The 27,418-nt window shown below is 40.1% G+C and overlaps 1 pseudogene; it reads right to left on the bottom strand.

Annotated features, from left to right (window-relative positions):
- Positions 1 to 804: 804 nt before the first annotated feature.
- On the bottom strand, positions 805 to 25,517 carry LOC131244023 (serine carboxypeptidase 1-like; annotated as a pseudogene).
- Positions 25,518 to 27,418: the final 1,901 nt, after the last annotated feature.

Genomic DNA, 27,418 nt, shown 5'->3' with positions numbered 1-27,418 from the left:
AGTCGACAGCCTAGCGGGTTAGGTACAGACATCCTAGCATGGTTTTAAGACTCGGAGGAGTCTTGTTTTAAGACTCGGAGGAGTCTTGGGTGACGATCAGATACAGACGCACTCAGACCAGATCCGGTTTGAAGGCAAGTGATGACTAGGTCTGTCACTAGACTGGGCTCGGGCTGTGTCGAGGTCCATCCAAGCATGTCTCGCAATTAAAACCTAGGCATGATACTGGCCTAAGCCCAACCCAAGCCCGGCCATCCACTTTTGTTCAACATATGGGTTGCTTATTAACAGTGTCCCGTCGTCCATATGTGGCAGAGATGCCCTTGAAATCCTAGATGGGCCTCTATGGGTCGGGTTCTTAAACCAACCAGGGCGAGTTTTGGCTCTTTTTTAAGTCTTTCTTGGCTTGGGATTAGACATGCTAATTTATATCTCTCTCTCTCTCTCTCTCTCTCTCTCTCTCTCTAACTACATACCAAAGAAGACGGTACTATCCATTTAGAGAAGTATATTAACAGAAAGATGTGAAAGGATGCATTCCTATTTGCCATCTGGGTCTAATACTAAGAATTTGTGACAGAGATCCCCCATTTTTATTTGCATCAACAATTCAATTCTCATCACTAAAAAGATTGGCAAATAAAAGGTGATTTGTGGCACATGTTGCACATAATAGAGAGGTTGTGACAAAAAAAATAAAAAACAAGCTGGCCCATTCATCATAGTGGGCCACACATGTATGAAGAAAGCAGTGGCTATTAAAATATGATCAGTGGTCTATTTAACTTATAATGTGTGGCCCACCCAATGACTGGACCACCTTGATTCTAAGCTGGTGGTATTGAGTCTACGATGAATATATGTTAAGGGTGGGCCAATAATTTCACCATCCACTTGTAATAAGTTAGCATTCAATCTATGTGAAACAAGATTTCTTTTATTATTATTTCATTCCTTTCCAGGCAACAAAATGAGGTGATGATGTTTCATATGAAATGTGAAAAGAACATTGCATGATGAGTTGTATGACCCATTTCCTGATCAAAATCATAGCCCTAGATTTGGTTCTACATCAATCAAACCTAGTTTCTAGGTGGAAGCTTCCCTTGTAGAAAGGATGAGAACATAGTCAGTGCCCTTGCTGGCTGATAACTTGGAACATAATGGCCAGAACCCCTTATAGTCACGAACGTCAACTGCTGATATTCGACAACATACCCGCCAACCTTCGCAGATCACAAAATGATTGTCAGCACCCAATTATCAAGCCATGTAGTTAATGGCACGTTTGGATGCTCAATTGTATTGAATTGCCATAGATAAAGAGTGAATTGCCAAACTGGGCATGGCACCATTCTAATTCATAGTGATGATCGAACCCCAAGTTGCAATTCTATGCATTTCAAGTTGGGTTCCAAACAACCTTAAAGGTTTTGGTGGCAGAAATGGGGCCTAGTGCCACATTGGTCAGTAACTCTTTATCAGCTTGAGTTATTGCAATTCATTTTGATTGAGCATCCAAACACACCCAAAACTGTCACTGAAGACTTGAGATGTCCTTACCTCCTCTTGGGTGTACCAAGGATACCAAGGAGTCTGTACCGATGTATTGAGATTGTTTATTGCGTAGCGAGTGGCAGTCACTGGTACAATTCCATCAATGTCTCCACTGCACCATACATTCAATGATTTAAGATGGATAAACACATAATGACTATCTTAGGAAGTGTTCGGTTGCACCAGATATAATGAAATTTCATGAATATTTTGTGATCAGTCTAATTTTGTTCAAAATTTCTTGAAATTTGGTGCAACCAAACACACCCTTAACTAGAATGTTCAAAGGATCAGCAATGTGGGTAGTTTTGTGATTTGTTAAAACAACATGCCTGTAAATCCACACTCTTAAATCACTGGCCATCAGCTCTTGAATGATTGGAAGTAGCGTAGTTTGCCAGTCTGTCCACAGATGATGAATAGCAGGGCTGTTTTTCATCCAGAGTAGAAACCAGATGTGATCTAAAGTAGCACATAAGGATCCAAATATTAACAGAAATGAGACTGCGGGGGTTAAAAAGAAATGGTGATACCTGCAGCGTATCCATGGATATGGAAGCCCGGTGACATTTGCGTGGAGAGACTTCTGCACTTCAGGGAGATTCAGATAAGCTTCAATGTACGAACTTGAGCAAGGATCGAACTCCAAATCCTGTTTTTGACGGACGATCAATGGCCGAAATGGATAAAGAATGAACTGAAGGACATTCTTAGTTGTTGTTCTAAGTTTTTATTTGAGAATAAAGAGGCGTTTGGATATGCAATTTACCAAATTGCAATAACACCTGCTCAGAATTCGTGAAGAGGAAGTGGCACTGGAAATATTGTGTGTGTGTTTTTTTTTTTTTTTTGTTTGTTTTTCCCCCCGAAAGATTAGCGCTTGAAATATTGTTACATTTGATTCAAATCCAGTCTGAATGTAAGATAATTGCCATTGGTGCCAGATAATTAACACAAACTCTAATGAAGGGAATTATGATATTGGCCTCATTTGGATGTTTGATTGGATTGAATTGCACTCTCCATCATTTCAAGTCAACTTGAAATGCGTGGAATTGCAATTAGAGGCTTCATCCCCACCACAGATCAAAATGGCACTGCCCCCACCTTGGACATTTCCTTTATGATGAGTTTTATGGATTGCAATTCAGTTCAGTCGAGCATCCAAACAGAGCTGAGTACTAGTACTGGAATTCAATTCAATGGTGCATCCCAAGTAAAGCCTAAAGAAGGACACTTACAGGGCGGGGGCTTGAGGAGTCAGTGCATAAGGGAGCATAGATGTTGTAGATGTCAATGCCCCCAAAATCTGCCCAGAGTTGTCCGACAGCCTCATCACATGCTTCCGTCGTATTCACCTCCGAAGAAAAATTGCAGTTTTGGGTAATTCCATCATGGATTTCATCGGAAGTGAGCGCGTGCGTCCAGAAAAATTCGAACATTCCCTTCATGTTAGTTTCATCGTCGATCCATCCGTTGCCAATCTAAAAGCATCATAGATTATTCATGTTATGGTTCCAACCGTATATAAGATACTTACATCTATACATGTCCATATATATATGAACTTACGTGTATACACACCACATACATTAAGTATTCATGTGTACACATTCAAAACATGTTTTGTGTAGCATTTGATCTTTCTACGACAAGTCGATTCAGTTAAGAAGACCGACGAGACCATGCAAACACTTGCACAAAAGCATGGAAACCCAGTTCTTATAATCAATGTTTAATCAAAATAATGGATGGTGACGATCAGTTACCGCAATTCCACGTAGGTTGATGACCGTTTGATTGGTGACCTTGTTGTATCCAAGGATGGTTTGAGCGAGTTGAGGAATGTAGTGGCCTGCATAGCTCTCTCCTGTAATGAAGAAATCTCTGGTCTTGTATTGAGGAAATCTTTCCAGCCAGTTCACTAGGAATGTGTATGAATCTTCAGCTGTTCTCTTATCTCCGCTTAAATCGTAGTCAGTTGTAGTATTCGAGTAAGAAAATCCCACACCCGCCGGTGATTCAAGGAAGAGGAGATTCGCCTCTGCCGGAAAATTCAGCTTCAATCAATGGCTTGATTTTCTTTAGGACTGACAATGGGCTGTAGTGGCCTATTGTGTGTCCGGTAAAGGCTTGGAATGAAATATGAGGACTGTGGGCTACACCTGGGCCTAAAATTTAAGAATGTTTATTAATCAGGTCAGGCTTGGGCTGTGTCTAAGAGCCCATTGGCCTGGCCTGGCCCAGCCCATTTACGGTTCAAAGGCATTTTTGTCATATATCATGCTTGGCGGCACACACTCAATGAACAGTAGAGCTGGACATGGGTCGACTCGACTCGTCCGACTCAATCCAAACCGAGTGGGTGAGTCGATCCGAATCGAGTTGATTTCGTCCAATCCGAACTCAAACCAAGTCGAGTTCGAGTCACCCAGTAACTCGACTCGACTCGACCTGAAATCATATATCATACTATATATATATATATATATATATATATATATATATATATATATATATATATATATATATATATATATATATATATATATATATATATATATATATATATATATTAGGGCTGAAAGTCGGGCGGGTTATGTCAGGTTGGTGCTTAACCCTAGCCCAACCCAAGATTCCTATACCTCAACCCTAACCCAACCCAACCCAACCTTGGGCTGGGAATTCTTAACCCAAGCCCAACCCAAGCGGGGTTGGTTGGGTTAGAGGGGTTGGTCAGGTTGGTCTGGTGGATACATGCTAATATTTTTGTTATCATATTTCAATATAGGTCTTATTTTTTGTACCTATGATTTTATTAATTATGTGTAGTTATTTACCGTTAAAAAAAAAAAAAAAAACTTTATTTTTTCTAAACAAACAAGCTAAAATATAGAACAACTACTCCTTTAAAAGTCATGTTGTGTAGCATGCCATCGATTTGGGAGAGAGAAATCTAGCATATCTTAGTAGCTTGAGTTATCGCAAATGGAGTGGATCAATGAGACCTGACGGCATTGAAATTTCCTATGCCTTCAACACGAATGACCCACACTCAATTATAATTTATAAGTAACTTATATATATATATATATATATATATATATATATATATATATATATATATATATATATATATATATATATATATAAAAGATGCGACGTTTCAGATCTGAGATGCCGTGTAGCCAATGGAGAGGCTGTAATTTTGGCAAGTGAATCTGGTTTTGAGTTGTGATTTCAGCCGTGGATACCTGCCACACCTGACCGGACTTGGTGCCGACTCGACCTGACTCGGTACTTATGAGGTCGGACTGAGTCCGGATGCCAGACTCGGACTCAGATCGGATTAGGCATGGTGGACTCGGTACCGAGTTGGGTCGAGTTCGGGTCAGGCCTATTTCAAAACCGGATCAAGTCGGGTCAGCCTTAACTCATGATTCAACTTGATGCGCAGCTCTAATGAACAGTCAAAGTGGGTGACAACACTGGGGCTCAAGTTGTGTATAATTATTATGGGTGGAGAGTGGGCCATTTCTTTAGGCCCATCACGGGCCATGTATAATTATTACGGCTGGGATCAAGCCAATTATTTTCGCCCATCGTGGGCCCGCAATGGTGATCAATTCTAGGGCTTTTACCCTGCAGGACGGACCCAGCCTAAGCTCGGCCGGTTGACGGCCCTTGCTTTCTTCTAGTAAGATGTTTTATTAATGAGGACAAATGAGGATAAAATGATGTGGCCAGGGATTAGTTTATCCTCAGAATGAATCTCAACCAGTAAGAAATGTTAAGATGGATTGTGAATCTGTGATTGTAAGAAATTCTACCTAGTATGGCCCCACCAAACCTCTGAACAGAGACTATGACAATTGTTTGATTCGGCGGGCTAGCATTTGGATGGGCGTTGGTTTGGTAAGGATAGTCTTCATGTTAGGTATCCCTTCTCACTGATCGGACGGTTAACATAGTCTAATTACTTTCTTCTCTTCTATTTTCTTTTTTCTTTTTATTTACTTTCCTGTAACCCATCCACATGATCATGTCCCACCAGATTGACAGTTCTGATTACTGTATAAAGGAGTCGTTTTAACAATCTGATCTTGTCCCAACATTTTAACTAGAAAGAGGACCAAGATTTGTGGTTAGGATCTCCCAATCTGGAAGAATTTTGGAGCATTGCGGTGGGACCAACAGAGAGCGAGCCCTTGTTTACCATTTCTCCCTACCTTGTTATGATTTATTTTTATTTTTTTAAATATCCGTAATTTGTGGAATATGGACTTACCTTTATTCCATGCATAGTCATTTGCACGAAGAGACTTCCCGTCGCTGTTGACTCTGAAGGGTCCCAGTTCCATCATTGCGCCAATTCCAAACGAAGAGCAACCAGGTCCTGTCCATCAACATATCTCTATCATACAATCATCGCCCACCAACGTACCTCTATCATTCAATCATATTTATGGACCATGATCAAATTACCTCCAAGGCTATATCACACCATGATTAATAGTTGCATGGATTGCCAACTCGCCTGAGTTTACTCAGATTCAGTCGAGTTCCATCCGATTCAACAATACGAGTCAGCATTCAGAATATACCAACTCGACAGAGCAAGACTTAACTCAGGACCAAGTGAGTCAGTCCGTGTCACTGAGTCTTCATTCCATGGGTGGTCCTGATGGTAGAGAATAGATAGTGGCGATCACCACCACAACCATCATGACTACTAAGATAGAGAGAGAGAATGAAAAAGCCATGACATCTGAGCTCTGCATAAGATGGGCCCCAATTTTGAAGATGATCATAGGCAGAGGTCAGACTGGTCTGCTCATTAGATGGGCCACACCCAAGCAAAAAGAATAGACAGTTTTTTTTTTTTTTTTTTTAAATCAAATGGTTTATATTCGACCAACATGTTTGTACCTCCGATGACTGGACCGAACTGGTTTCTTAATATGGTCATATCGACAGCGGGACCACCTTATGCAAGCCTCAGATACCCCATGCACTTGCCAGCTCGACACGTTTGCTGCATGTGGGTGGGGCTAGCAAAACCAACTTATGATCAACACCAATGTTGATGATGACAATCAAAACATTAACATGATGACCATGTACATGTCCTGGGCCATGACCAGGTTCATCATAACAGTCACTCAATCAAGTCCGATGCAACTCGTCCGAGTTGACTCAGACTCAGTCGATTCCAATCCAGTTCAGCATCATGAGTTAATACAAAAGATAGAGAGGCTCAGCTTGACTCAGCCCCAATGGAGTCAGCCCGAGTCACCGAGTCTTAAACCATGACAGTGACCTTACCTCCATTGAGCCACAGTACTAAAGGTTTAGTAGATGGGCCATCAGATGACTCAACAAAGTAATAGAAGAGTGCCCGTCCATTTGTAGGGTCCACAGTCACGTAGCCAGAGTAGTGATTTAAGTTCACCCCAGCAGGCTGCCCTGGCAATGCATCGATCTTGTCGGCTTCCATCTTCCCATCTTGACCACCCACATACACGGGAGAATGCAATGTCCTTCCATCTGATTCGAAACTAGCCCAGGACGATGCATGGGGTGCACCAACCTGGGTATGTTTCGTTCTCACATAATGTAGTAACGGGTCGAAATCTCTCTCGGCGTGAGTGCTACCGCCAAGGACGACATGGCATGCGGCGATGATGACCGACACAAGGAATGTAAAAGACGCCATGGTTGGAAGGGTTATGGTGCAGATGATGTAGGTGTGATATATGGGGTCACGTTTTATAGATCAGAAGGCGATTTGCTCAACGTGAGGCCTAGTTTTTGTTCCATACGGCAACAACGTGCATGCCTATGCATGATACAATCACGTCTTGTTATCAACGTTTTACTTTTTTAAGTCTTCGAATGTGGCCTTTCACAATCTAATCGGCGGTTTTGGACCCTTCACACAATATGGATGCCTTTGGATCATTCAAATATAGAGGTTCACAGACATATCCGAATGGAGTATTCCGGCCGAATTCCAGACCCTTTATATATATAAAAATTATAAAGTATCATTAAGAAAAATTCATTTTATTTACTCACACCATGTTACACAAAATTAAAATCCAAACCACCTACTGATATAAATAATTCTAGGTCTACTACCACCTCAACCCATAATTATTTAACTTAACTCGAGTCAAGAGAACTGTAATTCAAGTCTAATGCTTTATTACATTCATAATTCTAAAAGATTTAAACTAATTTTATATATGATGAAATATCATGTGCAACTAATCGCATCCGATGCTCCGAGTACTAATAATAGCATCTGTCATCTTCAAAATATTCATAGCCTGAAATAGTTAAAATTGTTGAGAGACTACAGAAACACACAAACATTAATCAAGTAAAGTATTCCAATCGCACAATCAAGCCCAATCACAAAGACTTCAAATTTAACGTGGAAAAATCATTACAAGAAAAAATTACGGCACAAAACAACAAATATCACTATGAAAGCAGAAATTACAAGAGATAAAGAGAATATCCAATTCTAACAAGCCTCGAATCTCCCCTTATAAGCTCTTGAAAATCCTAAGAACGGATTAGAAAGCTTTTAAATACACCCTAATCTCGACTACACTCATATTTATAGCCTCTAGGAGAATTGCAATAAGAATTGAAAATAAATCCCACAAATATGCAACTCTACGTAATTCTGCACGATAGTTTGATAGAACCATCGATGGGACTTCGATGATATCGAACAACCTTCGATGTTATTGAACATAACACCAAAACGTTCAAGCAACTAAACATAGATTTTCTGAATTTTCTCAACGGCACTTTAATGGGACTTCAATGTCATCGAACTTGCTTCGATGGCATCGAACCCTACCTCAATAGCATCGGGCAGGACACCCAGAGTGTCCAGCAACCAACGTAGGAAATTTTGATTTTTTTCAATGACATCGAGCAACATTCGATGACATCAAAGTCTGCTCAATGGTATCGAACTTGTCATCGACAAACCTGTTGATTTACAAATTTAAAACATCAATCAATGAAAACACCGTGAGTTGACAACTTAATAGGATCACATCAATCCCGAGTTAGAAGCTTTACAAATGTTACTAAATAGAAGCCAAACACATCAATTAAAATAAGACAAGTATTGGATTTAAAATCACAAGTAATCATTCGTCATTCTAACACAACTTTTCCTCTAATTAGGCCAGCTAGCAATGGACATCGGATGGTCTTAATGTATGATTATGGCATATCTAATGAGCAGATTGGTCTGAGTTTTGCTCCACCAAGAAGCCAAGTACCTCATCTGTGTTTAATTTAACCAATTTTTATATTCATATTTACTCTAAATATCTATTACTTAGTTTAATTTTTAAATATTGAATTGAGTCGAGTTAGAGTCTTGGTCTCCAACCAACCTGCTGGATATCAAGTCAAATTTTTGGGTTTTAAACTATGATTGATGATTATCAAGAGGTGGTCCATCGATTTGGATGGTCCAGACGGCCATACAATTGTACCCCGTTTTGGGGCCCTTTAAAAAAATCAAGTGTGGAGGGAGAGATTCAAACTTAAGTAACTCTAACACCAAATCATGAACTTTATCTTTGAAAATGTATGACAACTTTTTATATTCATAACAATATTTTAAATAGGTGTTATTATTTAAATATCCTTATTTATTTAGTAATTACATATTAAATCGAGTCAACCCAACCTACACCATAGACCCATCTGCTCACATGGTAGTTTGTGTCAATTTGGATTGTCCATTAACTGGGCCCTAATATGGATGACAATCAGTATGGCATGCAAATAAATCAAATTATAGTAGCCATTTAAAGAGGATTAAAGAAAATTAATCAATGGTAAGATGAACAGTATCATGAATAGTTATGATTGAGCAATGAATGACTTGGTACTGAATACAAGTAATTACATTAGGAAAAAAAATGTTCTATATATTTTCCATGCTTCAAGACACGCTGAGCTCCATATGTTCTTGTAAAGTCAAAAAGTAAATTGATTCTTTGAAAGATGGAATTTTGTTGGGGATTTGGTAAGTATGTGGATTTTTCAAATCGACAATTTGATCTATTTATCCATTAGGGCCATCTAAGAATCGAATGGTAGAAATTAAGATTGATGGCGGATTGAATCAACATAACAGTAATGTTTTTATGATAGCCTATGAAATGTGTTCTGAATTTGGTGGACAGTTGAGATCAATCGAATGGACTGTCCAAGTGATGATTGTAACTTATAGTATTATGAGAAAGCATTTCTCTTTATCATTTCCCTTATCTTGTCCGCTCTTCCCAGGCAGACCTGTAGCCTTTGGTTGAGATATTGTCCAAAATAATGTACTATAATCGATATTCTTCCCCGTTTTATATTTGAGTCGCACTTGTGTATACCTAGCACCTCGAGAGCAACACGGGAAACTTTCATGAGATCCGCCCCGTCCATTAGGAATTCTGCGTCATGTTCACCTTGGATTCCAAAAATCATGACAATTCACGACTCAGCTAGACCACACTACATGAAAAGGTTGGAATGGGGCACATTGTGTTTTTATGCCATCAAATCCATTCATCTGCTTTGCCTCTTCAGGATAAAAGAATTAACCAAAACTCGCAATATTCTAAAACCCAAGTGGGCCATATGACGTGAATTTAGAAATTTTTATGTATAATTTTATGGGGTCGGCCACCTGAGTGTTGAATCAGACTGATTTCTTTTTCTTTTTCTTTTTTCTTTTTTGATCATGATGCACCTGATAGATGGGGTGGATATTACAGCTCGTACATATGTATAGGATCCGGCCCACCAGCTACAGGTATCTAATTAGATGTACCATCTAGATTCCTTGCCCCACCTGTCCACAGCATCTCGTATTGGGTGATGAATACCTCATGCTCGCGGTGGAAAACAAGGGTACCATTGAGCCTGACCCGACTGACTTCATTTCTATCCAACAAGTATGCCATTACAATCCTCCGTTAGTTAAGACATGTATATTGCATGTAGACCGCTGGTTCCATTTTTTAAAATCTTCTATTTCTTTGTGCATATGTAGCCCACTTGATCAACGGCTGGATTAGGAGCATTCACAGAGACTGGGCTTAGGCTTTGTCGAGGTCTATCCACGCGTGGCCCGCAGTTAAAACCTAGGCATGAGACTTGCCGAAGCCCATGCCCAAGCCCGGCCATCCACTTTTGTGCAACATATGGGTTACTCATTAACGATGTCCTGTCGTCGATACGAGGCAGAGTTGCCCTTGAAATCCTAAACAGGCCTCTATGGGCCGGGTTCTTAAATGAAGTCCAAGCCTAGCCCGTGACGGGTTTGATTTAATTCCCATATTATGATTTAATTACATATTAGGATAATTCAGGAACCTTTATGATACATGTCCTTAAAAATGTACACTTCACTTATGAGTCGGATTTTGAACATGAGTGGCCCACTGTTGGATGATCCAAACCATTGGTAGGTAGGCCTTCATGGCAGATGGGGGATAACTCGGGAATATCTCGTACTTTGAAGATACCCCACTTTTGAAATGTATCCTTCACATTCACGGTGGAGAGAATGTTGAATATCAATGGTTTTTAAAATTAATAAAAATTCAAATTCAAAATTTTCAAATTTTCAAGATTTTCCCCCCAAAATATTTTGAATTTTTTGAATTAAAAAGTGCGGTGTGTCCCACATCGGAAATGAGAAAAAAACTTTTGTAGTTTATATGTAGACTTGTGAAGAGTATTCTTACTTGGAGTTTTTGGAGGAAATGAAACACGGGTTGCGTACGCACTGGAACATATACACGCACGTGCGCGCGCTCGGGCTCGAGCACGGGCACGGGCACGGGCGGTGTGCCTATAGTGGCGCTAGAGTGGTTGCTCCCTTGCGACCTTACGCGAACCAGCGCGAGACGGTGTGATGAATTTGGTCAAAGCCTTAAGGCGGTGTGGATCTGAAATGAGCCTGGGTTTTTGTTGCGGGTCGAATATTGCATATTAGACACCAATTACTACATGGATTTACGAACATGACACTGCTTAATCGTTTATTTTAATCGTGTTTGTGACGCAAGGTGAATCTAGGAGTGTGGATTGAAAAAGGCCACTAAAAGCATGGATTTAACGCTCTAAAATCACCAAGGCATTGGACGAGATTCCATGGGACCAAGATCGAGGATTTACAGGTCAGAGATCCGAGAAATTGAGAAACTGAAGCTCAAGTGGCCCGAAAGACGTACAGAATGCAAGATTACAGGGTTTTCAATATCCGTTCGACTCGAAACTTCATACATGGTTTAAGGGCCATAAATTAACCGTACATATCAAATTTCAGCCATCAGATCATTGTAGAAGTGGCCCAATGGACAGATCAGCCCATAAACTGTCGATTTTGGGCCCACCTGATATCTGAAACTGCCTCAAATTTGGGGTCAACGCCTTAACTGGGGAGACTAAATGAATGGATGGATTGGATTGCTCATAAACATCACAGAGGACCCCACCTTGCATGATGTGGGCACCGTGTACAAGTGTTCTCATATGCACCGGCCTTGGACCCATCTCTTCTTAAAAAAAAACAGCAATTTCCTTCTCAGTTGCTGCGAACGGACGAACAAGGGCTCTCTGTGTGATCCTTGTGGGTCTACAACGTCCATCACACCAATGATCAGGACCGTCCATACCCTCCTGAGGTGGGGAAAAACCCTCCCTAGCTTTCTTCTTGGTCCCATGTATGCACTCAGGCAATCTTCACCGTAAATCGTAGGATAGACGGTAGCGAACGAAATCCTATGGGCCACATTAATATGAGCCAAAATAATCCATTCCAGAATGGTTTTCCACAAGGAGTCGAATGGACGGAATGGATTTCTCCGTATGTATCGATCATGGCCCCAACAACCACGACAGAAGACGCATGGCGAAGGCTCTGTTTCGCAACAGGGAGTTGTGATCAACCCTTGTGGCCCACCATCACGCACCAAAGGTCCAATTTGAACCATCCATTAGGAACCCAAGGATCCTCTCACCCAAACCTAGGTGGCAGAATGGCAGAATGTAATGAAGATCGATTTTAAACCATATAAACAAGACAACCAACAGTGAAGTAAAAAGCTCTGCGGGCCTCATCAATAGAAGATCAAAAATACACTTTCCTGACTGAAATTTCGAGGATAAGACAATGGACGGAGTGGATTTCCAGAAACGTCAGCTGAAGTGGGCCCCACCAATATCTCAGCGCAAGAGGAGTGCGTAAACTATGATTATACACGTTCCGGTTTTCCACCGACTTGAAGAGAAAAGGAAACATCTCTCCACGGCCCCTAGCAGCTATAAAATTGGGAGAGAGCAAGAGCAAGGGGGGTCGTTGGAGGAGGAGAAAGGCGGTTTGGGCCTGGACGATTGCGAGAGAGAGAGAGAAGTGGAGTTCGTCCCTTTTTTCTTTTTCTTATTATTTTTATTGGTTTATTTTATTTTTAAGAGAACCAGCCATTCATGCCTGGCTGAACCTCTTAGCTAGGGCTAAGAGGTGAAGCTTGTAGTTTGATGGGAGAATTTATGCAGGTGCCTTTTGTTTAGATTGAAGGGATTTTTGATTTAATTATGGGAATATTTTTAGTTTTTAATGGCCTGTTGTGACTGAAATTACAATGGCTTTGCAATGGCTTTGAGTATTTCTTTTTCCTTATTTTGATTATGATGTCAGGAAGCCCTGTTGTTCGCCATTGTCTCCTGGGCATGGTTGGATGGACGGTACCCTTCCTAACCTTCATAATTATCTGATTGGTTGGTAATTAGTTTAATTCTTTTGTTGACTTTGTCTCCTGGGCATGGTTTGGTGATGGAATCCATTCTAATTCATATACCTTTCATCTCTTTAAAATTATATCAGAGAACGTTCAGTTTAATTTTCATGATTTTTGAAGCAAGCATAAGATCTCCCTGATCTCTACAAGTGGATCCTCTGAATCCCTAGTTTCTTATCTCTGAATTCCTTAAGTTTGAGATTACTATTTCACTATTATTCCTCAAAAAATCATTCAATTTAGATTTCATCTTAATCTAGTTCTCCTTCTACTTAGTTTCAGATAACGTACAGGTATCAGTCCCTTGGGATTCGACCTCGGTCTCACCGAGTTTATTACTACATCACAACCCTATACTTGGGGAGTGAACAAAGTTTTTAGCACCGTTGCCGGGGATTGACGGTTACGTTTTTCTGAAATTAATTAGTTTTAGAATTGGGTTAAGATTAAGATTTTACTAACTTTAGGTTAAAGGTTTTTATTTTATTTTATTTTTAAAAACTATTATTTTATTTTTACAACTAACCTGTTTTCCTATTTTGTAGGATCCTGAAATAACTTCTAAACTGGTAATCCTTTTCTAATTCCTCTACTTTTTCTATTTTTAGAATTAGGGTTTGAGTTTTGAAAATTTTCTATTTTCTAGTATTTTTCTATTTTTAGGAACTAGTTTATTTTTAGAAACTTTCATCTTTTGTTTTTAGAAACTAGGTTAGTTATTTCTCTTTTTAGAAATTCTTTCTAATTTTAGAAACTAACTCATCTTTCATTTATTTTATTTTTAAGCTTAGATTTTCTATTTTAGAAACTTTCTAATTCTAGGTCTTCTTTTTAGAAACTAACTTAGCTTCTGGGTTTAGGGAACTTTCCTTTTTAGAAACTAACTTTCTATTTCAATTGTAGGAACTTTCTAACTTTAGACTTTTTATTTTAGAAACTAATCTCTTTTGTTTTCTTTTACAGGATCTTAACATATGAACTTCTCATTTGGTACCTTCTTTCTAACTTCTCCTCCTCTTACTTTACACATTGCTGTAGGATCTTTTCTTCTGTTTTTCTCAGGATTAAATTCAGATTAAGGGTTTCATCATGTATATGCACGAGTAGGAACGTCAGTATGCTGAGAAGAATAACCTATTTTGGGATGATGAACATATAAATCAACCTATGCCTCAAAACTTTTCTGAAACTATCAGTGAGAACCGATCAGAATATAAAAATCCACCGGCTAAGAAGTCCTTACGTAATTATATGCAGGAGAACAATTACACCTCACGGATTAACAAAGCAGTACGTGAGTGTTGGAGTTATCATAATTATGGTTGTGAGAGTTATTATCACCCATCTGATAAAAAGAAAACAATGCGTGATTATATCATGAGTGATAATAAGTATTACCAACCAACAGATTCTCCCACCTATGATCAGTATGACTATAATCGGTGGGAACATCAAAATTGGGTAAATGAACCATCAACATGTTATAATAATTTCCTTGGATCCCATACCTTTGAAATTCAACCAGAAATGACCCAAGAGGATTCACTTCAACATGGCATGGCTTGTCTTGCGGAAATTAGAAAAGCAATGGAAACACTCACTTCGCGCCTCGAAAGGATAGAGGAAGCTTTCTCATTCTAACCACAACCCAATCCAAAAATACAATTCGAGGAAAGTGATCCTCACTCACTTTTGAAGGAATCTGGAATTTGGAATGAGGAGTTGGATTCCATTAAAGAGCATGCGGTTCAATCTCCTGATGAGAAGATCTCGATGACTGTTCAAAGGAATGGTAAAGATACATGGGTGTCTTTTAAATATAGTGATGATGATACACAGATTTCAATGATGAGGTAAAGGTTAGTTTATTTGAACCTTAACCAAATTTAGGAATAGAAGGTGAGGAAGGCAATCTTATCCCAAATGTGCACTGCACTGAACTAGAATATGATGAATATTGGGACGGCGATCCTGAATGTGCAGCCACAGTTCCCCTGGAATCTATCTCAAGTTTGGTCCATGTCAATGATCAAGATGTACACAAAGTGGTCGGTCATAATGAGTCCCTCCCCTCACTTGACATGTCTGATTTAAAGGTAGAGGATGAACTCCTTATAACCGACCCTTCTAACTCTTGTGAAACATGTTTGGACCACGCCTCTGAATCAAATGATGATGTGATTTAGGAGAAGGACGAGTTGCTCGTTACGACCCTGAAATTTGAAACCACTCAATTGAGGCCACCATCTGAGCTGTACACGTTTAAAAATTCAACGCCTCGATTGAGTAGTCTCAATGAACAAAGTGATCACATCGATGCTTACCCTATTGATTTTCAATCTGTCTGTACAGGACTGGAGGAAGAAAGTGTACATCTGGCTACTTTCAAGGATGATGGTTTCCTTAGGCAGATCATCGCGAGCTACAATGTGAAAAATAAGTCACACTCAGCTGAACTTCCCAACACTTTGGATGATTGCTTGGCATACTTTGCAGATTCAAACGATCCCATGTCAAAAGATAAAGTGGATGCCTTGCAAGACGACATCTCGGTAGTCATCACTGACCGAGAGAACCCTTATTCTGAAGCCCCTTCTTCCCTTGATCCTAAACGTCTACCAGTAAAGGAAGAGGAGCTGAAAATTGAACCGAAGTTTGGAACTTCGGAATGTGTTGAGACTACATCACTTCTTAAGAAGTTTTCTAAACTTTATTTACTTGTAGTCTTTGATTCACCATGGGATACTAACGTTGAAATTTCTTCTGTCACAGGTGAATCGTATATACTCTGGATACCTTAAGCAATTCAATGGAAAATTTCTTATGAGGTACATAAGTTTCTCAGGAAAGTCATGCTCCAGAGCGTCCAAGCCTATTGCAAAAAGGGCTTTTGGATGATCCTGTTGAGGAACTTACTAAGAAACTTATCGAGATATTAGCCGGAAGAGGAACCTTGCGGTATGATCGAGTAGTTTTTTCCTGTTTTCATAGTACTAAGATAGTTTCCTTTATGCTACTTTAAGATAGATGTTAAACTTAGCGCTCATGGGAGCCAATCCAACTTTTCATTCCATTTCATTTTCCTAGTTAGTTAGTTCAATGTTTGTGAGTAACATTGCTGCAAACCCTCACGAGACTACAACTCGTCCACTAGGGGCAACCTAGGAGTTTAAAGGCTTGTTACATACGCTAAATGCAATCGAGAGCACCTGCGAAAGTGGTGTAGGAAGGATTTTATTTTTGTTAATTTTATTTTACTTCTGTTGGTTTCTCTCTTATGCTGACCCGCTCTTACATAGATATCTTTGGAAAGCCTCTTGATTCTTTCGTCCAGGTACTATCTTTCCATCACTCCTTTTGTACTTTCGTTGTCCCATGTGCATTGCATGCTTATTTCTTTTACATTGAGGACAATGTAGATTTTAGGTTGAGGGTGAGAGATTAAGTTTCCTAATCAGTGTTTTCTTAGTCTTGAGCAAAAATTGTAAAAATTTTTAATTTTTATGGAATTTCTTGTAAATTCGAAGTGATTTTAAGAGCCGTCTAGGGCACTTAGAATTTCAAGATATGTGATGTTGGCAATTTATGACTCTTGAATTCAGTATCTGTTAGATTTCAGTTTTTATAGGTGACTGAGAACGGTCGGATCTTAAAAAACGAATGCCTACCTTGAAAGCCACAACAGTCTAAAAACGGATGGGCCAGGATGATCTAATGGTCAGATCTTCTGATCTGACGACCAGAAATGTATGGGATTAATAGACAACAGCCAGAAACGTTTTTCAAACGTTTTAGACCATTGAATACCACACTGCAATGGTACTATACGTGATGCCTATATAAACTGGACCATTCTAGTCCGATTTCATCATCTCAACACACCATCTCTCCCATCAAATCAGATACGATCCATAGCTCCATATTAAAATACTTAGAACATTTCCACCGTCTGAGTCTACCAGAAGGAATCTACTACGTTAAAATTGTTCCACAGTGGACCTATCGTGATTGCTGTACGCTGGATCCAGATAAGGCTTGTCTTATCCTGGAAGCAATTCGCCTATAACCCATCAACAGTTGATAAGAGGGCGAATCACGCTTTAAAGACAACATATTTTATATGTGATTTAGCCTAGTGAAATATTTTTCGATTTATTTTTATATTTTCGGTGTATCCAAACGTAAATTCCCAATAGAGAAGAATATACGGCAACGGTTTGAAGATTCTCCGGCATATTCACCATCTACGGTGAGGCCAGGGTATCAACGGTCCAGAACCATGAGCTCCACATGCCCGAAATCATAAGTCACCAGCAAGTTGTACGTTGGCTAACTGGTATTGGGGTCACTATTCAAACCCATCTCTAACCGTACAATTCCCTCCGTGCATGTGTAGCCTGCTGGAGGGACGCAAACACCAGCCAGCTGGTGTTAAGGCGGGTCATGATGGAGGACAGTCAACAATGTTTTTTTCTTGTTTTTTTTTTGGGCCCACAGAGCTTTGACAGAAGCTAGTTGGCTGGTGTTGGTGTCACTAGCTAAAATGTGTCCCCACGGGAGAATCTGTAAACATTACTGTGGGCCCCAAAGAGGTGGCATATAAATATCAGTGGGCTCAAAAATATTTTAATGGTGGTCGTCATCATCCCAACTCTAACTGTCCATGTGGTGTGGATTTTAGATTGGCCCGAATTTTGGCTCACCTCATGACTTTATTCGGAGAAATTAATGAATAGAGTGGATGTCACATGATCATCAGACTAGACATGCAGAGCGTTTTGTTGCTTAGATACTTAAAACAATTATTGTACAAAAATTCGCTTCCTCTGGCGCGGATTGCATACAGACCCTACTTGTCAGTGCTCTGTGGACCCATCATGATGTACATGTTTTATCCACCTTATCCAATCATTTTAGGTTACGAGACAAAAAAATGAGGCAGATTCAAATCCCAGTTAGGAGGTCGAACACCTACTGTTAAAAACTTTCTGAGGGTCACAAAAGTTTTTGATAAAGCTGGTATTTATATTTTCCTTCATCCAGGTCCGTGTGACATAATCAACAGGTTTGATGGTTAATAAACGTTTTAGTGGCCCCAAAAAGTTTTTAATGTTTTTAATTGTAGACATTCAATCACCACTGTTTCCTGCAGTGTGGTTCGCCTGAGATATGGATCTGTCTTATTTTTTGTCTCATGGCAACCTTAGACCGATGACACAGGGGAGGTAATTTTCATGTTGATATCACTGAACGCCACTCGCATTTTGTAATTGTGTGGATTGTTACAGTCCAAGTGAAATCAAAAGGAGCTTAAATCAAGTAATTGGTGCCAATACCATCATTACAATCGACATCACTGACTTAGTGAGCCTGTTTAAATGCTCCAGGTGTGGTGATATCAGGTGGTCTACGACGGACTAACATCGGCTATGGTTGGTGGAGCCGGCCATGAAGTTCCCAAGTACCAACGATGGCGAGCTCTAGCTCTTTTGAGTCTTTCTTGGCTTGGGATTAGACATGCTAATTTTGCTTTTTATCTCTAACTAATGCCAAAGAAGACAGTACTATCCATTTAAAGAAGTATATTAAAAGAAAGATATGAAAAGATGCATTCCCATCTGCCATCGGGCTCAAATACTAAGAATTCGTGGCAAAGAAATTCCTCATTTTTCATTTGCATCAACAATTCAATTCTCATCATTAAAAAATTTGGCAGATAAAAGATGAATTGTGACACATGTTGCATACAATGAAAATGCCATAACAAAAAAATATAAAAAATATAAAAAAAATAAAAACAAAAAACCAAAAACAAAAACAAAACAGAACAAGTTGGCTCATTCATCATATATAGTGGACCACAAATCTATGTAAAAAAGCAGTGGCTATTAAATATGATCAGTGGACAGTGGTGTATATTTAACTTATACTGTGTGGCCCACCCAATACTGGACCACCTTGATTCTAAGCTGGTGGTATTGAGTCAGCGATGATTATATGTAAAGGTAGGCCAATAATTTCACCATCCACTTGTAATAGGTTATATTACGGTCATGGAAGGCTCCAGCAATTACGCCTCCAATAATTCTGCCAATCTAACCATATCACAATTCCATGATTCTAGGAAATCCCTTGATTATAAACTGTAGCATAGATGCATAGTCTGACTCTATTGTAAATCATCTAGCTGTCATATTGTACAGAATATTATATATAAATACAATATGCAAACCACCAAGAAGCACTGCGGTGGTTCTTGTTTTACCTTTTCAGGTTAGCATTCAATCTATGTGAAACAAGATTTCTTTTATTATTATTTCATTCCTTTCCAGGCAACAAAATGGGGTGATGATGTTTCATATGAAATGTGAAAGGAACATTGCATGATGAGTTCTATGACCCATTTCATTATCAAAATCATAGCCCTAGATTTGGTCCTACATCAATCAACCCTAGTTTCTAGGTGGAAGCTTCCCTTGTAGAAAGGATGAGAACATAGTCAGTGCCCTTGCTGGCTGATAACTTGGAACATAATGGCCAGAACCCCTTACGGTCACGAACGTCAACTGCTGATATTCGACGACGTACCCGCCAACCTTCACAGACCACAAAATGATTGTCAGCACCCAATTATCAAGCCGTGTAGTTAGTTTGGATGCTCAATTGTATTGATTTGTGATAAATAAAGAGTGAATTGCCAAACTTGGCATGGCACCGTTCTAATTCACAGTGATGATGGAACCCCACGTTGCAATTCTATCCATTTCAAGTTGGGTTCCAAACAATCTTAAAGGTTTTGGTGGCATAAATGGGGCCAGTGCCACATTGGTCAGTTCCTCTTGATTAGCTTGAGTTATTGCAATTCATTTTGATTGAGCATCCAAACACACCTAAAACTGTCACCGTAGACGTGAGATGTCCTTACCTCCTCTTGGGTGTACCAAGGATACCAAGGAGTCTGCACCGATGTATTGAGTTTGTTTATTGCGTAGCGAGTGGCTGTCACTGGTACAATTCCATCAATGTCTCCACTGCACCATACATTCAATGATTTAAGATGGATAAACACATAATGACTGTCTTAGGGAGCATTTGGTTGCACCAAATATAATGAAATTTCATGAATATTTTGTGATCATACTATTTTTGTTCAAAATTTCTTAAAATTTGTTGCAACCACCCTTAACTAGAATGTTCAAAGGATAAGCAATGTGGGTAGTTTTTTAATTTGTTAAAACAACATGCCTGTAAATCCACACTCTTAAATCACTGGCCATCAGCTCTTGAATGGTCGGCAGTAGCGTAGTTTGCCAGTCTGTCCACAGACCACGAATCCTACTGTTTTTCATCCAGAGTAGAAACCAGATGTAATTTAAATTAGCACATAAGCATCCAAATATTAACAGAAATGACATTGGGGTAAAAAAAAGAAAAATGGTGATACCTGCAGCGTACCCATGGATATGGAAGCCCGGTGACATTTGCGTGGAGAGACTTCTGCACTTCAGGGAGATTCAGATAAGCTTCAATGTACTTACGTGAGCAAGGATCCAACTCCAAATCCTGTTTTTTTTACTGACGATCAATGGTGGAAATGGATGAAGAATAAACTGAAGGACATTCTTAGTTGTTGTTCTAAGTTTTTATTTGAGAATAAGGAGGCATTTGGATATGCAATTTACCAAATTGCAATAACACCAGCTCAGAATTCGTGAAGTGGAAGTAGCACTGGAAATAGTGTTTTTTATTATTATTTTTTTTCCTGAAAGATTAGAACTGGAAATATTCCTACATTTCATTCAAATCCAATCTGAATGTAAGATAATTGCCATTTTGCCAGATCCTTAACACAAATGCTAATGAAGGGAATTATGACATTGGCCCCATTTGAATGTTTGATTGGATTGAATTGCACTCTCCATCATTTCAAGTCGACTTGAAACGCGTGGAATTGCAATTAGAGGCTTCATCCCCACCACAGATCAAAATGGCACTGCCCTCACCTTGGACATTTCCTTTATAATGAGTTTTTATGGATTGCAATTCAGTTCAGTCGAGCATCCAAACAGAGCTGAGTACTAGTACTGGAATTCAATTCAATGGTGCATCCCAAGTAAAGCCTAAAGAAGGACACTTACAGGGCGGGGGCTTGAGGAGTCAGTGCATAAGGGAGCATAGATGTTGTAGATGTCAATGCCCCTGAAATCTGCCCAGAGTTGTCCGACAGCCTCATCACATGCTTCCGTCGTATTCACCTCCGAAGAAAAATTGCAGTTTTGGGTAATTCCATCATGGATTTCATCAGATGTGAGTGCGTGCGTCCAGAAAAATTCAAACATTCCCATCATGTTAGTTTCATCGTCGATCCATCCGTTGCCAATCTAAAAGCATCATAGATTATTCATGTTATGGTTCCAACGGTATATAAGATACTTACATCTATACATGTCCATATATATATGAACTTACGTGTATACACACCACATACATTAAGTATTCATGTGTACACATTCAAAACGTGTTTTGTGTAGCATTTGATCTTTCTACGACAAGTCGATTCAGTTAAGAAGGACGACGAGACCATGCAAACACTTGCACAAAAGCATGGAAACCCAGTTCTTATAATCAATGTTTAATCAAAATAATGGATGGTGACGATCAGTTACCGCAATTCCACGTAGGTTGATGACCGTTTGATTATTGACCTTGTTGTATCCAAGGATGGTTTGAGCGAGTTGAGGAATGTAGTGGCCTGCATAGCTCTCTCCTGTAATGAAGAAATCTCTGGTCTTGTATTGAGGAAATCTTTCCAGCCAGTTCACTAGGAATGTGTATGAATCTTCAGCTGTTCTCTTATCCCCGCTTAAATCGTAGTCAGTTGTAGTATTCGAGTAAGAAAATCCCACACCCGCTGGTGATTCAAGGAAGAGGATATTCGCCTCTGCCAGAAAATTCAGCTTCAATCAATGGCTTGATTTTCTTTATGACTGTCAATGGGCTGTAGTGGCCCATTGGGTGTCCGGGAAAGGCTTGGAATGAAATATGAGGCCTGTGGGCTACACCTCGGCCTAAAATTTAAGCATGTTTTGTTAATTACTTGGGCTGTGTCTAAGAGCCCATTGGCCTGGCCTGTCCCAGCCCATTTACGGTTCAAGGGCATTTTTGTCATATATCACACATGGCGGCACACACTCAATGAATAATAGAGCAGGGCACAGGACGACTCGATATGGCAAACTCGACTCATCTGACTCAATCTGAACCGAGTGGGAGTCAATTGACTTTGTCCAATCCAAACTCAAACCGAGTTGAATTCTAGTCACCCAGTAACTGGACTCGACCCAAAATCCAACTCAGTATTGACTCGACTCGATCCGAAACTCGACTTGTGTGTGTGTATGTGTTACAAAAACTCAGATATGATGTTTCAAATCCGATGCCGCCGTGTAACCAATGGAGAGGCTGTAATTCTGGCAAGTGAATTTGGTTTTGAGTTGTGATTTCAGCCAGTGGGTTCCCGCTGCACCTGACCTGACTCGGTGCTAACTAGACCCGACTCGGTACTTGTGACAGGGTCAGACTTGGTCCGGATTACTCCAGGCCAGAACGGGACTCGGATCGAGTCAGTTACGCTGACTCTGTACCGAGTCGGGTCAAGTTCGGGTCAGGCCTATTTCAAAACCAGATCAAATTAGATCAGACCTAACTCGGTCTGACTTGCCCACCTCTAATGAACAGTCCAGTTCTTGCACAAAAGTGGGTGACCGTGCTCGAGCTCAAGTTGCGAATAATTATTATGGGCAGAGAATGGGCCATTTTCTTTAGACCCATCATGGGCCATGTATAATTATTACGGCTGGGATCAAGCCTGTTCTTTTAGCCCATCGTGGGCCCGTAGCGGTGATCAATTCCAGGGCTTTTACGCTGCAGAACGGAACCAGCCTGAGCCGGCCGGCGGGTTGACAGCCCATGTTTTCTTCTAGTAAGATGTTTTATTAATGAGGACAAATGAGGATAGGATGATATTGTGGCCAGGGATTTGTTTATCCTCAGAATGAATCTCAACCAGTAAGAAATTCTAGAGAGTATGGGCCCACCAAACCTCTGAACAGACAATTGTTTGATCTGGGGGGCTAGCACTTGGATGGGCATTGGTTTGGTAGGGACAGTCTTCATGTTAGGTGTCTCTTCTCACTGATCGGACAGCTAACATAGTCTAATTCCTTTTTTTCTTCTTTTTTACTTTCATGTAAACCTTCCACATGATGTCTCACCAGATCGACATTCCTGATTACTGTATAGAGGAGTCGTTTTAACAATCTGATCTTGTCCCAGCATTTTAATTAGAAAGAGGACCAAGATTTGTGGTTAGGATCTACCAATCTGGAAGAATTTTGGGTCATGGTTAATCTGCGGTGGGCCCAACAGAGACCGAACCCTTGTTTACTACTTCTCCCTTCCTTGTTATGATTTTTTTTTTAATTTTTAAGACCATAAGGGGTATATCCGTAATTTGTGGGATATGATATGTACTGACCTTTATTCCATGCATAGTCATTTGCACGAAGAGTCTTCCCGTCGCTGTTGACTTTGAAGGGTCCCAGTTCCATCATTGCGCCACCTCCAAGCGAAGAGCAACCAGGTCCTGTCCATCAACATACCTTTATCATACAACCATGGCCCACCAACATACCTCTATCATTTAATCATATCTACGGCCAATCAAATTACCTCTATGGCTCTATCCCGCGTACGCGGATTTCCTGCGCAAGGATGCCGGGTGGGGCCCACCTGGATTTCTATGAGAAATCCACCCCGTCCATCCTAATTTAGAACTCAAATTAAGACGAAAATTAAGTGTATCCAACACTTAAATGGGCCACACGAGAGGAAACAGTGGACATTCAGTAAGAACCGTTGAAGCATTCTCATGGCCATACAACTTTTGTATCAGGCTATATTTTTTGTAGTTTCACTTCATAGCATTAGGAATGACTTTATAAACGGTTTGGATAGCATATAAACATCAAGGTGGAGCCTAGGAAGGTCTCAACGGTAGGAATTTCTTTCCCCAATTTTCCCTCTCGTGTGACCCACTTGAGTTTTGTATCCAACTAATTTTCGATTGCAATTCTAAATTTAGTTCTCAAAACGGATGGACGGAATGGATTTCTCACATACGTTGCAGTAGGCCCCACCGACCATCCGTGCGCAGGAACTTCCTGCGAAAGGCTTTCGCAGGAATCCGCGTCCCCTATCACGCCATAATTAATAGTTGCATGGATTGCCAACTCGCCTGAGTCGGATGCAACTCGCCCGAGTTTAGTAAGATTCAGTCGATTCCATTCAATAATACGAGTCAGCATTGAGAATATGCCAACTCGACCCAGCAAGACTTAGTACCAAGTGAGTTGTCCGTGTCACTGAGTCTTCATTCCATAGGTGGTCCTGATGGTAGAGAATAGATAGTGGCGATCACCACCGCAACCATCATGACTAATAAGAGAGAGAGAGAGAGAGAGAGAGAGAGAGAGAGAGAGAGAGAGAGAGAGAGAGAATGCCATGACATCTGAGCTCTGCATAAGATGGGCCCCAATTTTGAAGATGATCATAGGCAGAGGTCAGACTGGTCTGCTCATTAGGTGGGCCACACCTAAGCAAAAAGAATAGACAGTTTTAAAAAAATCCAATGGTTCATATTTGTGTCTCCGATGACTGGACCGAACTGGTTTTTCTAATATGGTCATATTGACAGCGGGACCACCTTATGCAAACCTCAGATGCCCCATGCACTTGCCAGGTCGACACGTTTGCTGCATGTGGAGAAAGGTGCACGTGGGGCTAGCAAAATTAACCTCTTATGATCAACACCAATGTTGATTATGATACAATCGAGTCAGCCCGAGTCAGAGTCACCGAGTCTTAAACCATGACAGTGCACTTACCTCCATTGAGCCACAGTACTAAAGGTTTAGTAGAAGAGTCATCAGGTGACTCAACAAAGTAATAGAAGAGTGCCCGTCCATTTGTAGGGTCCACAGTCACATAGCCAGAGTACTGATTGAAGTTCACCCCAGCAGGCTGGCCCGGGAATGCATCGATCTTGTCGGCTTCCATCATCCCATCTTGACCACCCACATATACGGGAGAATGCAATGTCCTTCCATTCGATTGGAAACTAGCCCAGGACGATGCATGGGGTGCACCAACCTGGGTATGTTTCGTTCTCACATAATGTAGTAACGGGTCGAAATCTGTCTCAGCATAAGTGCTACCGCCAAGGACGATGATGACCGACACAAGGAATGTAATAGAAACCATGGTTGAAAGGCTTATGGTGCAGATGTAGGTGTGTTGTGAGGTCACATTTTATAGATCAGAAGGCGATTTGTTCAACGTGAGGCTAGTTTTTGTTCCATGCGTACGGCAACAACTATGCATGCGTATGCATGATACAATCACGTCTTGTTATCAACGTTTTATACTGTTTTTAAAGTCTTCGATTGTGGCCTTTCACAACCAAACAGGCGGTTTTGGACCCTTCATGCACAGAATATGGATGCCTTTGGACCATTCAAACATAGAGGTCCACGTATATATTTGATGGGCTGTCACACCCCAGACGTACCCGGATGGAGTATCCATGCCCGAATTTCATACTCTTATTCTGTATAAAAAGTATAAAGTATTACTAAAAAATATTCATTTCATTTACTCACACCATATTGCACAAAATTAAAATTCAAACCACATGCTAATATAAATAATTTTGCACTATGCTACTACCTCAATCCAAAATCATTTTAACTTAATTCAAATTAAGAGAAATATAATTCAAGTCTACAGCTTTATTACATCCAGAATTCTAAAAGATGTAAACTAATTCTGTGCAAGATGAAATATCATGAGCAACCAATCACATCCAAAGCTCCGAGTACTATTAGTAGCATCCGTCATCTTCAAAATATTCATAGCCTGAAATAGTTAAAATTGTTAGGGGACTATGGAAGCACATAGGGATGAATCAAGAGCAAAGTATTTCAATCGCACAATCAATCCCAATCACAAAGACTCCGAATTTAATGTGAAAAAATCATTACAGGTAAAAACCATGGCACAAAGCAACATATATTACTATGAAAGCAGAAATTATAAGAGATAGAGAGAATACCTGTTCGAACAAGCCTCAAATATCTCCTTACAAGTCCTTGAAAACCCTAAGAATGAATTATAAAACTCTTAAATACACCCTAATCTCGATTACACCCATATTTATAGCCTCTAGGAGAATTGCAATCGGAATCGGAAACAAATCCAGCGGATATGCAACTTTGCGTAACTCTGCGCAATAGTTCGATGGCACCTTCAATGGGACTTTGATGGCATCGAACAACCTTCAATTTCATCAAATATAACATCAAAATATTCTAACGACTAAATATGTATTTTTCAAATTTTCTCGATGGTACTTCGATGTCATCGAACTTACTTCGATGGTATCGAACAGGACACCTAGAGTGTCCAGCAACCAACATACGAAATTATGAATTTTTTCGATGGCATCAAACCTGTCATCAACAGACCTGTTGATTTACAAATTTAAAACATCAATTAACAATCTCCAGCATGTCTTCAATCACTATTCTTCATAACTTCTTTTTCTTCTTCTTTAATTCTTCCTCGCATCATATCTCCATCATCGCTCATCATGCACACTCCGCCTTCCTTTACGTCATTGCCAAACCCAAAGAAGTTGCACATAACTTGAACTTCTCTATGAAAACTGCCTTAGTGAGCATGTCTATCGGATTCACACTCATACGTATGAATCTTCTTCAAAGTCAAGCTTCCTTCCTCAAGCACCTATCGAATAAAATGAAAACGAACATCAATATGTTTAGTATGTGAGTGATAAACCAAGTTTTTAGTAAAATTGATCGCACTTTCACTGTTACAATTAACCAGCACGGCCTCCTACTAAAGCCCCAACCGATTTATCATCTCTCTCAACCAAACTCCTT

The sequence above is a fragment of the Magnolia sinica genome, chromosome 4, assembly GCF_029962835.1.
Source record: "Magnolia sinica isolate HGM2019 chromosome 4, MsV1, whole genome shotgun sequence".
NCBI lineage: Eukaryota > Viridiplantae > Streptophyta > Magnoliopsida > Magnoliales > Magnoliaceae > Magnolia > Magnolia sinica.
The sequence above is the reverse complement of the archived record's forward strand: the minus strand, read 5'-3'. Positions and strand labels throughout refer to the sequence as shown.